Consider the following 15,398-nt stretch of genomic DNA (forward strand, 5'->3'; position numbering starts at 1 on the left):
TGGAAATTACTGATGGCCAAAGTCTTTGCAGAAATTCCTGGATGTCCAGAGGCATCTGGAAAACACAACAACCTTGAGGGACAGAGTTTATTTTCTGGGGAACTCTGAAAGGTCCATTAAAATGCATTGAAAAGCATTATGGCGTAAACCAAGTGTCGCTGGGATTCTCAGCCTTCCTCCATTTTTCCTAAGTTGTCCTAGGCAGACTTGCGTAGAAAAGAAACTTTATCTTGTTCAGTACTTTTAATTCCCTCTCCTCCTTCGTTTTTTCCTTTGCCCGACTACATATGTTGGTTCCTCTTCTCTGCTAACTCTTTAAGAGAGGAAAGGTAATAATTACATTATTCTCTCTGAACTATAAGAGTCCATGCTCTGGCTGCCACAGCCCCGGGGTTCGTTTCCCCGTCAGGGAACCACACCACCCATCTGTCAGTTGTCACACTATGGCACCTGTGTGTTTCTCTGATACTGAAAGCTATGCCACGGGTATTTCAAATACCAGCAGGGTCATACGTGGTGGACAGGTTTCAGTGGAGCTTCCAGACTAAGACAGATTAGGAAGAAGGACCTGGCCACTGACTTCCAAAAAAATTGGCCATGAAAACCCTGTGAATAGCAGCAGAGCATGGTCTGATATAGCACTGGAAGATGAGAGGACGGTGCAAAAAAGAGCAGGCAGGGATCCACTCTGCTGTACACAAGGTTGTGCTAGGAGGTGGGAATCAGCTCCAGGGCACTAAAAACAACTTTAATCTCTACTCTAATCTTCAGGAAATGGTCCCTGCTGGCTAATTATGTATTACTGATTTTTTTTTAAACTTGAGTATGTATGCTACTTAACAAATAAAAGCGGATTTCATTCCAGGCTCAAGAGTAGAAATTGTTTTGCCGTTTTAGTGTACTATCTTTCTTCATATAATCCAGAAATTGGGCTTATTATTGATCTTCAGCAAGCTACATGACTATATTCACCTTAGATCAATTAATAATTTAAGGAAAACCTATTGAACTCTATGTGCTGCACAATGCTGAGCTAGGTTCTGGGGGCAGGCACAAAGATCAATAAATGTGGCTTCTATGTTTGGAATTACAACATTTGAGTAGAGAGATATAGGTAAATAAACTAAACGTAAAAAAAAAAAAATGTGGTAAATTTTAAAATGAAGTAAGGTGTAATGGAACCATGGAAGAGAGGCCATCTTGAAAGATCAGGTAAGCCTTCTTACATCATGAACCTGGAACTGAGGGTTAGAGAAGAAGAAGGTTTCAGACAGAAAGCATCATCGTTAGAACTATTGGACCCTGAGTCTAAATCTTGACATCTAATTATCTCCCCCACATGCACCCACAGAAAAAGAAATAAACAAACATTGAATACCTTTATGAAATTTTTGTCATAATAATTATCATCACTCTTTTCAAATATTTGCTTTTATTTTCTTTGATTCTTACTTCTGAATTAGATGTTAGGAATTTTTTAATGTGAAAACTTCCCTAAGAAGTCCAGTTTATATTTATTTTCCAAATTCCACTGGTATTTAGAAAATGCCTTTTTGAAGCTTAAAACAATTTCAGAGGGAACAGGAGGAAGCAGCTGCCTCACACATGATTCATCATCATCATAAGTTCATTATTAACTCCAGCATGCTGCCCATCAGAGAAAGTAGGTCAAAGATTCACTTTCTGCAAAGGGATGTATAGATAAAACTGCTAAAGCTGTAAAACACTGTGGGAAGCTCTCCATCTTTCCTTTAGTCAAGGCTTCTATGTGAATTATTTGAGGTTGCAAATAGGCCACAAAGCTGTGTCATAAGTGACTCCAGAAGACTGAATTAAGCAAAGAAATTGGGGAAGTAGTATTTTCCACATTACAGTGTCCTTTTAGTTATCAATCAATTCATTCAACAAATATTGGTCACCTATGTGTTGATTGCCTGTATCTGGTCTACATGGTGGGGAAAAAGCATTGAACAACAGAGACAAATCCTGGTTCTTGCCTATATTTTAGTAATTGAAAATGATGATAAGTAAGCTAAATAAATAAATGACATAACTTCAAAAGATTGTCATAAAATGATCCATGTGTAGAATGGAGGAAAGATTTTCTTACTGTTATGTCTAAGTATAGTGAATATTTGCTTCAAAAAAATCTATACAATACTTGCCCCTTTCTTCCTTTAGAGGAGGAATTCTGCATTTCAAGTAGCTTCAGTGAGAGGTTATGCTGCGTGTTCTAGAACTGAAGCTAGAGGGATCAGATCCTCCCTCACTAAAGCCTGAGAGAGCCAGGGCATAGAAGGGTGAATTAACTTAGCTACTCCTGTCCAGAATTTTTAATCTTGATAAAATGATAGCAAGATGTGGTAGGATATTTTTAGAAGTCATTCACTATATCAGCTACAGGAGTAGTGCTCAAACATTTCCTCTTAAAAAGAAAAAGTGTATGTTTTCTGTTCAATAGCTGTCTACCCTAACATGTATCTTTACTTTCTAAGCCTAGGTCTCCAAACTCTCATCAGGTCAATGAACTCATAGTATTGCTCAAATTGATATCCATCCAGTTGCTTGCAGCTATGGGAGTTGGTTTCTGTTGCTTGCCAGTAAACGTACCTTAACTGATACACTAGATCAGGTACTTTTACCATTTAAAACGTCTCTCTCACACACATAGACTCCTGAAGCTCTGATGGTTGGAATTACCTCCTTGTTAGCTCTGCTGTATTTCTCCTACCTGTCTCTCCCTTGAAAGCCCATATATTTGATCCTAATCACTCACATCTCTAAGAACTTATTTGTTGAGAAAGATAATTTAGATAGCAGGGAGTTTTGGACATGGAATCTTGGAGATATATTTTCACTTCCCTAAAAGGTCATGATGTAATAATGCTTTGCTCTTCTTTGTATAATCTGTATTTAAGAAAATAAACCTTTTATGGTTTTGTCTGAGAAGTAACTCAGTTGTTTCTACATCTTCAACAGTTTCTGAAACTATTTGTAAAGAGACTATATATACAGATAAACAAAAATATATTTAGACAATATCTTAGTATTATCCAAGTACTTAGAAATTTGGATTTTGTATTATACTATATCTTATATAGTATCAGTATTTATAATATACTATGTGATACATAGCATTATTATTAAATTATATACATTATTTATTGTACTTATATTATGCTATTCTGTATTAACTTTATAGTACAAGCCTCTAAAGATTGTCACTATTAAATAGTTTGTGTTCTGTGGACAACAGAGCCTTTAAATTTTCTTTAATCATATGTAGTTAGTAAGCAATTACTGAATACCTCCCTTGTATTTCTTGTCTCCAATATATGTGCTCTAGAAAAAATATAGAAATAAAATAGAAGACCCAGGCAATACCCATGAGGAAGCAAAGTATTTTTCAGTTATTTCAAATTTACTGCAGATCATGTTTCAGAAAGGAAGAATATCTTGCATATGAACATATGAAATGTGTGTATATATATATACACACTGTTATATACATTTAATATATAATATATATATTCACTGATTTTTAAACAGTATGATTTAAAAACTACATGTTGCCTTCTGGACCAGCAATATTTACATTGGAAAATGTTTTTTGACTTTTTATAAAATAATTGCAATACCATGACACATCATTTATTTGGAAATAATGTAAAAGTTATCTTCTTTTAATATTTGAAAGAAAGGGGGAGTTCTCGAAAAGAATGGCATTTTATAAGATTAAGTGGAAAATCAATAGAGTAATTGTTCTTTTAGCTAGAATGCTTACCTTTTATTTCCTGATTCCTTCTCAATTCCTTCATATGTGAAGGGGAAAATATCACAAATTGAAGATAGTTTGTTCATCTGCAGTGAAGTGTGGTCTTTGTGATTATTGATAAATATGAAAGGAAAATTATCTCAAAGGATCTCATCTGCTGTGTTGGAGCAATTATTATTGAGAGTGTAAAGAAAAGGAAGATTGTGGGATGGGATAAGACTGATATACTCCATTGGGTGTATTTTGATTGAAGCCCAAAGTACCAAATAATTGTTGATCTTTGACTTGTTTATAATTTAGAGAAAATAATGACAAATGAAGAATGCTTATGATTAACTGATTAAACAGTGATGGCAGTTGCCATATCCAATGAATATCAAGTTTGATTTGGTTCTGCTCATTAAGGCTCACCATGGATAAAATAAAGTGTTTATTCTGGGAATAGATAATTTTAGTCACCAGTTGATTGATGTAAGATATTCCATTGACTTTGGCAAATAGGAAAGCTGAATATTACAATTTTGTTATTGATGTTCATGTTACAGGAGATTTATGATCCTCATTATATTTTACTTCAATAAGCTTTAGCTCTTGTACTTTTAGGATATAAACAAATATTTGTTCAATGAATTAATGAATGTGTACTGAAATGCGCTCCTGTTTCCTTAAGCTAGAGGTAAAAGGAAGAGTTGTCCCTTGAGTAGATAAGAATATGAGAAAGTTACCCTGGTATAGTGGGATGGTGAAAAATAGTATGTGACTTGATGGGTGTGTTCTTGAATTCTTGAATTAATTACCTAATCAAAACATGATTTTCATTCTTACCAGTGAATTCAATCCTAGGACAGACCTAGGCCTTGTGTGTTTTAAAGAACTAAGTGTAAGAAGAGCTGGGTTTTCATTCTGGCTCTACTCTGACCTTTCCACGTGACAGAGGCCAGAACTTAAACTCTCTAATTCTCAGCAATATTCTATTGTAAGGCCTGATGGATGGAGAGAGACATTAAAAATGGTACTTATCAAAGGGGTCATGACTGAAAAGAATAGTAAAAGCAGCACCAGCTCATATTGGGGAACTTTTCAAATGAAGTTACTTCCATGGTAGTATCCCACATATACTCAGCACATGATCTCAAACTGTCCTTTTAGCAACAGAACTGTAGAGCACAGGCCAGGCACTGCTCATTAGGGAAAATACTGGAGGGATGTGAAGTCATGATTCTTTTCTCAAGAGTAAAGAAGTCTGCATAAAAGAATCATGCAATCAAGTAAATGTGTTGTGATAAGGTTTTTTTCTTAAAATATTAACCAGTGGATAATATCACCCCATATATGCTTTTCTGAAGGTAAAACCAAAGATACCCAAATCTCCAGAATGGTGTGAAGTACTATATACTGTATCTAAGGAAGTGTTTACATATAATTTTCATAGTAATGTTTGTTTCCTCATTCCTCCTAGCTCCCTTTCAGTAGTCATCCATACCAGTAGGGCTGTACTGGTTTCTATGGCTGTCCATTGTCTGTTGATGGTGCTGGTACCATAAGGGCTGCCAAATATTTTGAATATTACTTCTACTTTCTTCCACCCATGCGTTAGTGCAACACTTATTTGTTGATGGCTTACTATGTGCAGGAAGTATAATTGGTCCTGGATTTAATTGTTAAAAATATAGATACCAGAGGTAGTCCTAGTGCTCATGGAGATCACAATATCACGTGCCAAGAACTCTTCAAAGCACTTTACATTTATTCGCTTATTTAGTCCTCACAGTCTCCATATAACATTTTAACATCAATACCATGATTTACTTTAGTCTACTACTAAGGATACTGAGGCACTAAAAATTTTAAAAACTCACCCCCGCTAAGTTTACACTAGTTTTTGGTTATTAAAGATTTGCCTATTGCTGAGAATGCCTTAAATAGGATGTTAAAATTACTTCCTATATTACAATAATCTGATAATCTAATGTTACATTTAGGAATCTTCTGGATTCAAAATCCAAAAGTCTTATCCAACTGCTTTAATTTAGAGGTTTCAGTAACCCAGGCGTGAATCTTTAGGCACGGCTGGAAAAGAGATTGCATCTCTAAATGATGGCTCAGAAACTAATTTCTCTCTCTCTTGAACTCAGAGCTCTCTTTCATGTGCAGTTCAGTTCCCAGACAGGGTCTCTCCCTGTGGTCATACAATGGCAGACAGAGGCATCGGGGCAAAATATTCTCAACTTCAGCTCCAGAGCAAGTAGGGGTTGTCTTTTCTGGTACACTTAGCAAAGATCCTAGGATTTAACCTGCCCTTATTTAAACTGTTTTGATTTAAACTGACGTGTTCTCCTGATTCACATGAACTGAAAGTGTGTGCATGGGGGAGGAGCATCCTGAAACAAAAACTAAGGATGTTTCTAGAAGCCGAATGTCTTCTGCAGAAGCAAATATAAATGAACATTGCACCCATGGTGTACCTGAGATTCATCTGCTCTCCAGCTGGCTTCATTCTGCTTCCACACAAGCGTTGTCCGGAAGTCCTGATAAGCTCCCAACACTCAGGAGTGGTCAAATCAGGGCAGCAGAGAGAGACGATACGCTTGAAACTTTGGACCACAGGAAGGTATAATCAAGCGTACCATCACTTTAAGTAAGTGAGGAGGTATTTGAAGTTGACTGGAAGTTTCCTGCCCCTCCCCTCTCAGACATTAGCAGGGTCATGCACAACTGCCCCGACCTCCCGCTCCCTGAGGATTCTCTCTGGCACACAAAGCCTGCTCTCCTCAGGCCCCTATAGGTCTGAAGGGCCACAGAATTAACACTCAGCCAGTGATCCCTTGGTGGGATAGTTCTGAGACACGTGCCATACTGCCCCTCACCTTTGTCCCACTGGGGTCTAGGATCCAGTGAATGGACATGAGAATGTGCCTTTGGTAGCCTTCTTTCCCTTTTCTGTCTCACTTCCCTGCACCTCCATCAGCGCCTACTGGGGTCACCTCCTAATAAACCACTTGTCCTTGAACCCTAGTCTTGAGATCTGCAAATGATCACACAGACTGTGATGGCATAAAATCCAGGCTTGTAAATATTTTTGCAAAATATTTATCTTCCATTGTCATAATCCTCTTATAAAAGTATGAAAAAGTAATGAGGAGGGGAGTGCATAATCTCCTTCCCAGAAATCTACTCCATGTGTTTTCCATAATAAATATGAATAATATACTTTCATTATTCTACATTCTATAGATAAGAAATGTAAACAGCACAATCAGATGAAAATATAAAATTGAGCTTCCAATCCTATCTTCTCTTCACAGTTAATTACTGTGATTCCTCCCAGGCAAAAGAGAATATAAAGAGAGAGAAAAGAGAAAAAGAGAGAGAAATCACACAGATTTTGATGTAAGCTGGCTACTAAATAAGTCAAATAAGTTTCTTTAAATCCTGCTGGAAACAATAATTCTATCCTTGAATATTTTTTAATAAACTCACTGGTAATTTACACAGATATGTTGAAATGATGCTGTCTTGGCCTGTGAATATGCTGTGGATTAATTCACTTAACTCACCAGTAAAGATCCACGCGAAGTCTCTGCTAATTGAGAACAATGACTAGTGCTGAAACCCTAACCATGGCTCTCATGGGAATAATTTTATTCTCCAGGTGGCCAAACGTTCATAAAATGAGCTAAATAAGAGGATAAAAAATGGGCAGATAACTTTCTAATACTCCTAGTTATCAAGTTAAATTTGTGTTCAGCACATTTTTCTGAAGTAATGGTGTAATACTTAGATTATAACTGTACAATTAATTATTTGCTCTTTAAATGTAAGCATTATTCAGAAAATTAACAACTTTCAAAAAATCCAAACCTTTTATTAATTTTAGTGAAAAACATATTTTGATAAAACATTAGTACAATATACTAAATCTAAAAGCTGAATACAGTTTTGGGTTTGGTTATCCTCTATTGTTTTTTTTTAAACAAAACTTTTGTTCCCTTTGACCTGGGTATTTGATTTGACTGCTTGAATTGTAATTTACTAAGATACTGCAATATATAAGAAAATAGTACCTAAAAAACCTGTTTTTTAAGCAGAGATAAATTTACACAAACACATACACACACAATAAAAACATTTGGAATCAATTTTTTTTAAATAGGTGAAAAAACACCCATACATCCCTTGACATTTTCCTCCATGCTCAAACTATCATAGATGACTGGTTTATCCCTGCATTTTTTATTGTCTATTTTTTGTTATTTCATTATTCACTTATTTGAAAAAGTAACAGATGCTCGTGGTCTGTGATTTGAAAACAACACAGTCATTCAGTGAACAAAAATTCCTCTCACAACCTGCTTCCTGGCCCTCCAGTATCACTCTCAATTGACCACTAACTTTCTTCGCTTCTTCAATAGACTTCCAGAAGTTCTCTATCCAAATATAAGAACATAAAGATATGTGGCCTTTAGCGTGTAACACAACTATTAACATACTATACACGTTTGACTTCATCTTGCTCTTCTCGAATATCTTGGAGGTTCTACATCACTTCATGGAAATTGCTCAGTTCTTTTAAGCTACCACATAGCTTGACATTGCATTACTTATTTAACTAGATCCTTGTTGATGAATCTTTTGTTATTTCCAATCCTTTTCTATCACTGAGATACTGTGACGAAATTCTTCAATATTCATCCATGAATAAGTTTTTTGGATATATTTATAGGGGTAGAGTTGCTGGTGCAGGCATATACATTTCAAATTTTGAAAGTTAACATGGAATTGTCTTCCATGGTGGTTGAAACCATTTATCCGCCACAGCACTCAAAGGTGACTGTGCCTTTTCCCCCATGTCCTAAGTGATGTGGTGATTTATTAAACTTTATAATCTTTGCCAATCAGGCAGTTTGAAAATGGCAACTTGTGGTTTTAACGTGCAGTTCTTATGTAATGAGTAAGGCTGAACATTTTTTCAAAGGTTTGAAATTACTTATATTGCTTTTCTTTGAGCTGTGTTCCTATCATTTACTCGTTTTTTCTATTGAATGTTTTATATTTTTTGTCATATTTTTTATTGTTAAGAGCCATTTATATATTAAGCAAATAAGTCTTTTAATATTTGATGGAAAATTATTTCTCCTAGTTTGTCCAGTGCCTTTGGCTTTTTTAGTATGTCTGTGTGTATCTTTTCCTGAAGGGAGAAATGTTTTCCCCATGTATTTGAGTTTATCCATCACTTTTGAAAACAGTTTTTGAGCCATATTTAGAAGAGCTTTCCCAATCTGAGATTATTAAGAAAAAAGAATCTCAAAGTTTTTGCATTTTCTCCTTATCTTTAAATCTTTGACTTGGCTCATATTAATTTTCATAGAAAGAATGTGGTAAAGAATTCATTTAATACTCAAGATGGGTTCTTTAGCTATTCAGGTTGTTCACAGACCAATGGGAAGAAATAGCACATCGTCAGATATTGAAAAACCAGCTGACATCCCAAGTTCGGAGCAGACAGAGCATGCGTCACAGGTGGCTCCCTCGTCCCTTAGTCTTGGATGATGTCAAGCAGCTGTGAGTGATCTGTGCTCACCTCATCAGGGGCTGCTGGGCCTGGAAAGCTGAATCATTCCCATAACAAAGACCTCTTGCTGCTCTTATTATCAGTCCAAGAAAATATATGAAAACATATGGAAATATCCGGTTTCCCTGTATAGGCTCCATGTCAGCAGGTCAGTACGCAGGTGTTCCTGAACACTAGCTCAGCCTCCCCTTCCATCATTCTGACAATCCGCTTCTCAGCTACCGTTTTCCTCAGTGGAATACGTTGAAGGCAACTTTTTCTCAATAACTTGAAATGACTAGAATCAAATGCAAAATATTCATGGATGTTTAAAAGGATTTCTGAACTCTTTTTTGTTTTGTTTATTTTCCACTCTAGCCCTGTTCTAGTACAACATTGCTTTAACTATAGCAGCCTTATATAATATTTTCTAAACAATATTACTAGTTTTTCCTCCTTATCCTTCGTTTTCAGGAGTCTTCATCACGTCCATGTGTGTGTGAGTATGTGTGTGTGCAGATTGTTTTTTACATAGACTGGAAATATTGACCTCTATATTGTACATAAGAAAACTAAATATCAGAGAAATAAAATGCAGGAGAAGACAGGCAACACAAAGAGGTCCTCCGGGCCCAGGAAGAACCCATGGGCAATCTTGCTGTCATTTCAAGCCTCCCTCCTTCCTCCTGCAAAGCAGAGAGACAAAGGCCAATCCTCAGAACCACGGGAGGAGCAAGCAGGTCAGACACAAGCCCAGACTTCCCGCGAACACTGAAGAAGTCAACAACCAGCAACTGTGTCCGAGGTGACCTCCTTCAAGACTCCAGAGAGCTGGTTTCCCTGGCAGGCCCAGGCAGGTGCCCAGGATGTCACCTTCCTCAGGCTGCCTGTGCCACTGCCCTCCAAGAGAAAAAATCCTTTCAAAGAAAAATTTCAGTCCATATAAATAAAACATGCTATGCTGGCAAATTCTGTGAAAAGGGCGGTCCCTGTTTTCCCTAAGTCAAAATATTTTCCTTTCCAATATATTTGTTTCTTCTAATAGGAGAATGCTGTCTTCTCTCTCTACCACACTTTGCGGTTGAGGTTTAGATTCTCCAAGTAGCTTAGGCATAAAGAGTCAAGCTGCTAGGTTCAGCTCCCATTGAGTTTTTGCTTGGCTTCTAAAAGGAGACCCTGCTCCTGGATGGAGGATGACAGTGGCCTTGCACATCCACCACCATCTCAGATTCTATTATTTGCACCTGCACTGATTTGCTATTTTTTAAAATACATGATATATTCAGAATACATGATTTGTCACTAGGGAAAAATGCAAAAAGACAAAATTACTATAAAAACCTTCGTGTCTTTTGAAATTGAAAAAATTAACAAAGCCTAGTCCCAGGCCATGGCTCCAGAACGCTTTCTCCTGTTCCCCACGTTCCTGAACTCCATCCAGCTTCAGGCAGATGGGGTTAGACTGGCTTAATAGGAGGTAACTTTCCCCATCAGAGCTCCGGAAAGCTAGGAAGAGACAAGTAACCTCACTCAGAAATCATGAAAGGGAACATTGAAAATGTGGAGAAGCTAGGGCTTGAGTTCTGAAGACGGGGCAGAAATTTATGTTGCTGATTCTCTTAGTGGGAATAGCTGGCACCTGCACCCAAGGCCTCTTTCCCTTCCCAAAGAAGAATTATTCCACATTGCTATCAGTTATTTACAACTAAGAATTTACAGAGCTGTACGATAGCTCCCGTAGAAACAGATGACAGAAAGATTTGCTTCGAGCGGTGTATAATTTCCATTGAAGAATAGATTTTTCCCTAGAGTTTCCTCCCTTAAGATAAACAAAAATCTCATAGAAAGATGTTTTTATTTGGTCACAAAATAAAGCTACCAGTCTTATGAGCTTGGACCTGGTTATTTACATAAGAGCAGAAAGAGTATTGACATTGTACAGGACTTCTCAAGTTTGCTATGCTGGATGTTTTCATAAGGATCTCAGATTGGACTTTTTAAGTCCTTTATTATTTACTATTCTGAAGCTAGGAAGACAAACCCAGGAAATTCTCTCTAGCAGATTTCACCTACAATATGTACACATTTGGGCAAGTTCTTCTCTTCTTGAGATCCTCTAAATATCCCGAGGTTCCTGGCTTGCCTGAAAGTGACCTTGCTTACCCTGTAAGACTGGACCCTGTATGCCAGTTATCAGACCACATTTCCTAGGGAGGGCTTTGTAAGAAGTGGGTCCATAACGTGCCTTAAACGTGGCTGGTCAAGCCTGGTGATATGAGCATCATTCTTGAATATGACATTCCAGGCAAGACTTTGGTTGCATAACCAGCATTTCCAATTATATCCTGGAAAAAAGGAGGACAGATTTTTAAAGAACCTATGGAAATAGCTATGCTGCCATGAAAAGTAAAGAGACACAATTAGAGTTTCTGAATTTCTGGGTTTCAGTGAAAATGTATCATTTAAAAAAGTTTCACTTCAGGCTACCAGTGCAGTCTATTAATTTATTATATTGTTAGGATTTTCAGATAGCTCAAAAATAAAGTCTTTATGTGTGTTGGTGTATATGTACATACAACAGGTAACAAAGGAGATATGTATATATATGTATAAAATGTACATGCATTTTAATATATGCTACTACATATATTAAAAAGTCAGCAATATTTTAAAAACCCACCAATGAATCATCAATTCATTCAATCTTAAGTCGTCAGTTCTTGTTCTACTGGATCTTGGGTTAGCAATCTCAGGAACTCCTCTGCCTTCCAATGAGAGAGTTCTGGAAATTCTTCCTCAGCAGCCCTGTATGGTGTTCAAGGTATCTAAGGGATGCTACTGGAAGCCTGTCCTCAAGAGTCTAGTGTTCAAAGTATCAATTTGTTTAAATACTTGGTACCGTCCTGTTTCACAGCGCTCTGAGATCGTCCTTCTTTGAGTATAGCAAGAACTCTGGCTTATAGCAGCAAAACATTCAGGGAAGGATCAAAGTTAACAAAAATTGTCCATAGACAACAGAAATTTAAAATGGCTGTAGCTACTTTATTACTGATAATTTTCAAAACTGAAAGGTCTGATGAGAGCTCAGAACAAGAATAATACAACTGAGAAGGAAACTAGATTAATGCTGTGGCCTGTGGGGGGAAGAAACAGATAAGAAGGTCAATTCAAAAAAAGTTTTAGCAGGCCAGCTTGGTGGCATAGTGATTAAGTTCATGCGCTCTGGTTTGGCAGTCCAGGGTTCACCAGTTTGGATCTCAGGTGTGGACCTACACACTGCTTATCAAGACACGCTGTGGCAAGTGTCCCACATATAAAATAGAGGAAGATGGGCACAGATGTTAGCTCAGGGCCAAGTTTCCTCAGCAAAAAGAGGATGATTGGCAGTGGATGTTAGCTCAAGCTAATCTTCCTCAAAAAAAAAGCTGTGGACAAAATGTCTATAAGCATATTGATAAAGGACATTTTTAAAGAATACAGTGAACATTACATCTGTGGTGTAAAAATGAATATTGCATAACGGAAAAAAATTTAATGTATAACATATAATAATCCAAAAAACTTTATAAATATATCACATACCAAATCTTTAGTAAGAATGTACCAAGATCATACAGCTCATAGAGACTATCAAGAGGTACAGTGTGTCTGAAATGTCTTAAATACCTCATCAAAAAAAACCAAACTCCATTGTTAATATTGATGTGCATGATCCATTGAAAGGTATTGGCCTAGAAGATGTTAGATTCAAATTAAAGAAGTGAGGTTATGGCCATATAAACATTTAAAATAATAGCTAAATTTATGACTGCTAACACCATACTGTTTTCGCCTAATATCGTCATACAAACGACCATGAGGACTCTGATGAATATAGGAAACCTTGACAGAACTATTTCTTATTATGTATTTCAGTGTTTCTCAGGTTAAAACACATTATGGAAAGCAAGGGCATTGACACGTATCTGGAGACTTCTCATGAAACACACCCTCCCTAAAGTAGTTATATTAATGACATTTTAACTACAGAAATTTAAGCTGTGGAAGGCTGAGCAGCTTTTCCATTTGACAATTATTTCAATGAAACTTATAAATAGTAATTTATCACATACATTAATTATTTCTAGAGCCTCTCCTTTATAAGGTCAGAACATAAATCTTTGCAGTTTTCCTCTGAGAAACCTCACAGTTTTAGGCATAAAAGTGATCCTTGAAAATTTTATTTTATTTTATAATTAAGATTTGAATTTAGGAAGCCAAAATCGAATTTGTCAGGTAATTGAAAAATTTGTCTTAGAACCATAAGTGCCTGAGAAATTATAATTGACTACATATTTGAAAATGACAATAAAACACTTAAAAATAAACACAGAAGGTAATGGGATTGTAAATAATCTTATGTCTTTCATAACTGAGGAACCTTTGTTTTCTTAAATAATCAAAGACTTAGTAAAGTCAATATAAAGTAAAGACAATTATTCCAATGAGACACAGAATCTTTGCTATCCTGGTAGGTTGCACAGAAAAGGAGAATGACCCTCCATATGGTAGGTTAAGGCAATAAACAGCAAACCAAGGAAACAAGCCCATAAAAATTGAGCAAATTTCCTAAGATTTTTAACACATTTCATAGCTTTCCAGACTCATGTAGTAAATTAAGGCAAATAAAGCTAATTTCCCAGTTTTATCTGTTATTATGCTCTGTCATATTCTGGAACAAATGATACTTAACACAGATCTCAGGGTACATGTGAGCTCAGAACTAACTTCATAATATTACGAAGATGTTATTAACATCAATCATGTATTGTTGCTATCTTCAAATGCATCAATAAGTAAGCATTAATAAATTTTTCAGCTTCAATTTCCAAGAAGGTAAATATCACTAATCATAACCCACCTACACACATAAAGAAAATTTCTTTGGGATCCTCAATAAGTTTGAAGAGTGTAAAAGTGATTTAGAGAACAAAAAGAACAAAAAATCCAAACTCTGTTTCTGCTTACTTTGTTCAGGGAAAGAGATGATGTGGATTATTAACTGCCTTTGCACACACTCGCATTTTAGCAGATTTGCACAACTGATAAACACATATAACAAAACTTTCTGTAGCTACTAACAACCATAATACAAATTCTAAAATGGCAGAAATGGCAAAATGGCCAAAAGAAAAACAATTCCATAACAGATTCAAAGAGACCTCTCTGTAGCACACAAAATAAGAAACGAAAACATATAAACTTAAAATGACACAGCCATCAATGTTTCAGTATTCTATACTTAGAAATGATCTAGGAATCTAATGAATATCCATTAAGTTAATTTAATATCAGTTCAAGGTTTTAAGTTGCCTCAAGATCTTGGAAATTATGTTCAAGCTGACATACTATAAAACATAATTACTGTTGAAATAAAATTTATCAGAATAATGATTCAATTTAGTGAAACACAAATCTACATCTTCCATTATCTTAAACATTAAGTAGGAGTTATTTTAGCTTATTTGATCTAAAAACCTTTATCAATTTAGGAAAACATATCCAAATAAAATTTTGTTGAAAGCTTGTATTACATTTAATGTGGGTAAGTCAGAGAAGACATAGCTGTTTTTATTAAATTTAAATTATTAACTAATCTAATTTACCTAAATTATGCAAACTTGGATGTGTTAAACCTTTCTGAGTTGGTTTCTTTAAAATTATTTTCTTAATCTAGCATATTTAAAGTATTAGAACTCAAACTTCTTTGTTTTCTTGGGAGTTTAGGAGTATTCTATTTATATATGTCCTTGTTAATCTCTACAGCCAATCATTGAAGAGCTTCCTTTATTTAACAGACTTTGTAACGTAATCGATTAATATCATCTAGCAGTAAATAGAATATCTTTGCTTTATATTTCCATATATAAAATAGAAAATATTGACTACCCACAGAATGAGAGATAAAAGCTTTTCTGAATCACTGACACATAGACATAGAGACCCAGACAGAGAGAGCTTATATCTTTAATTTAAAATTTCAGCCATGGGTCAACAGTAAACAAAAACTCACTGGTCCAAGACATCCAAAAG

Source organism: Equus quagga, chromosome 7, assembly GCF_021613505.1.
Source record: "Equus quagga isolate Etosha38 chromosome 7, UCLA_HA_Equagga_1.0, whole genome shotgun sequence".
Taxonomy (NCBI): domain Eukaryota; kingdom Metazoa; phylum Chordata; class Mammalia; order Perissodactyla; family Equidae; genus Equus; species Equus quagga.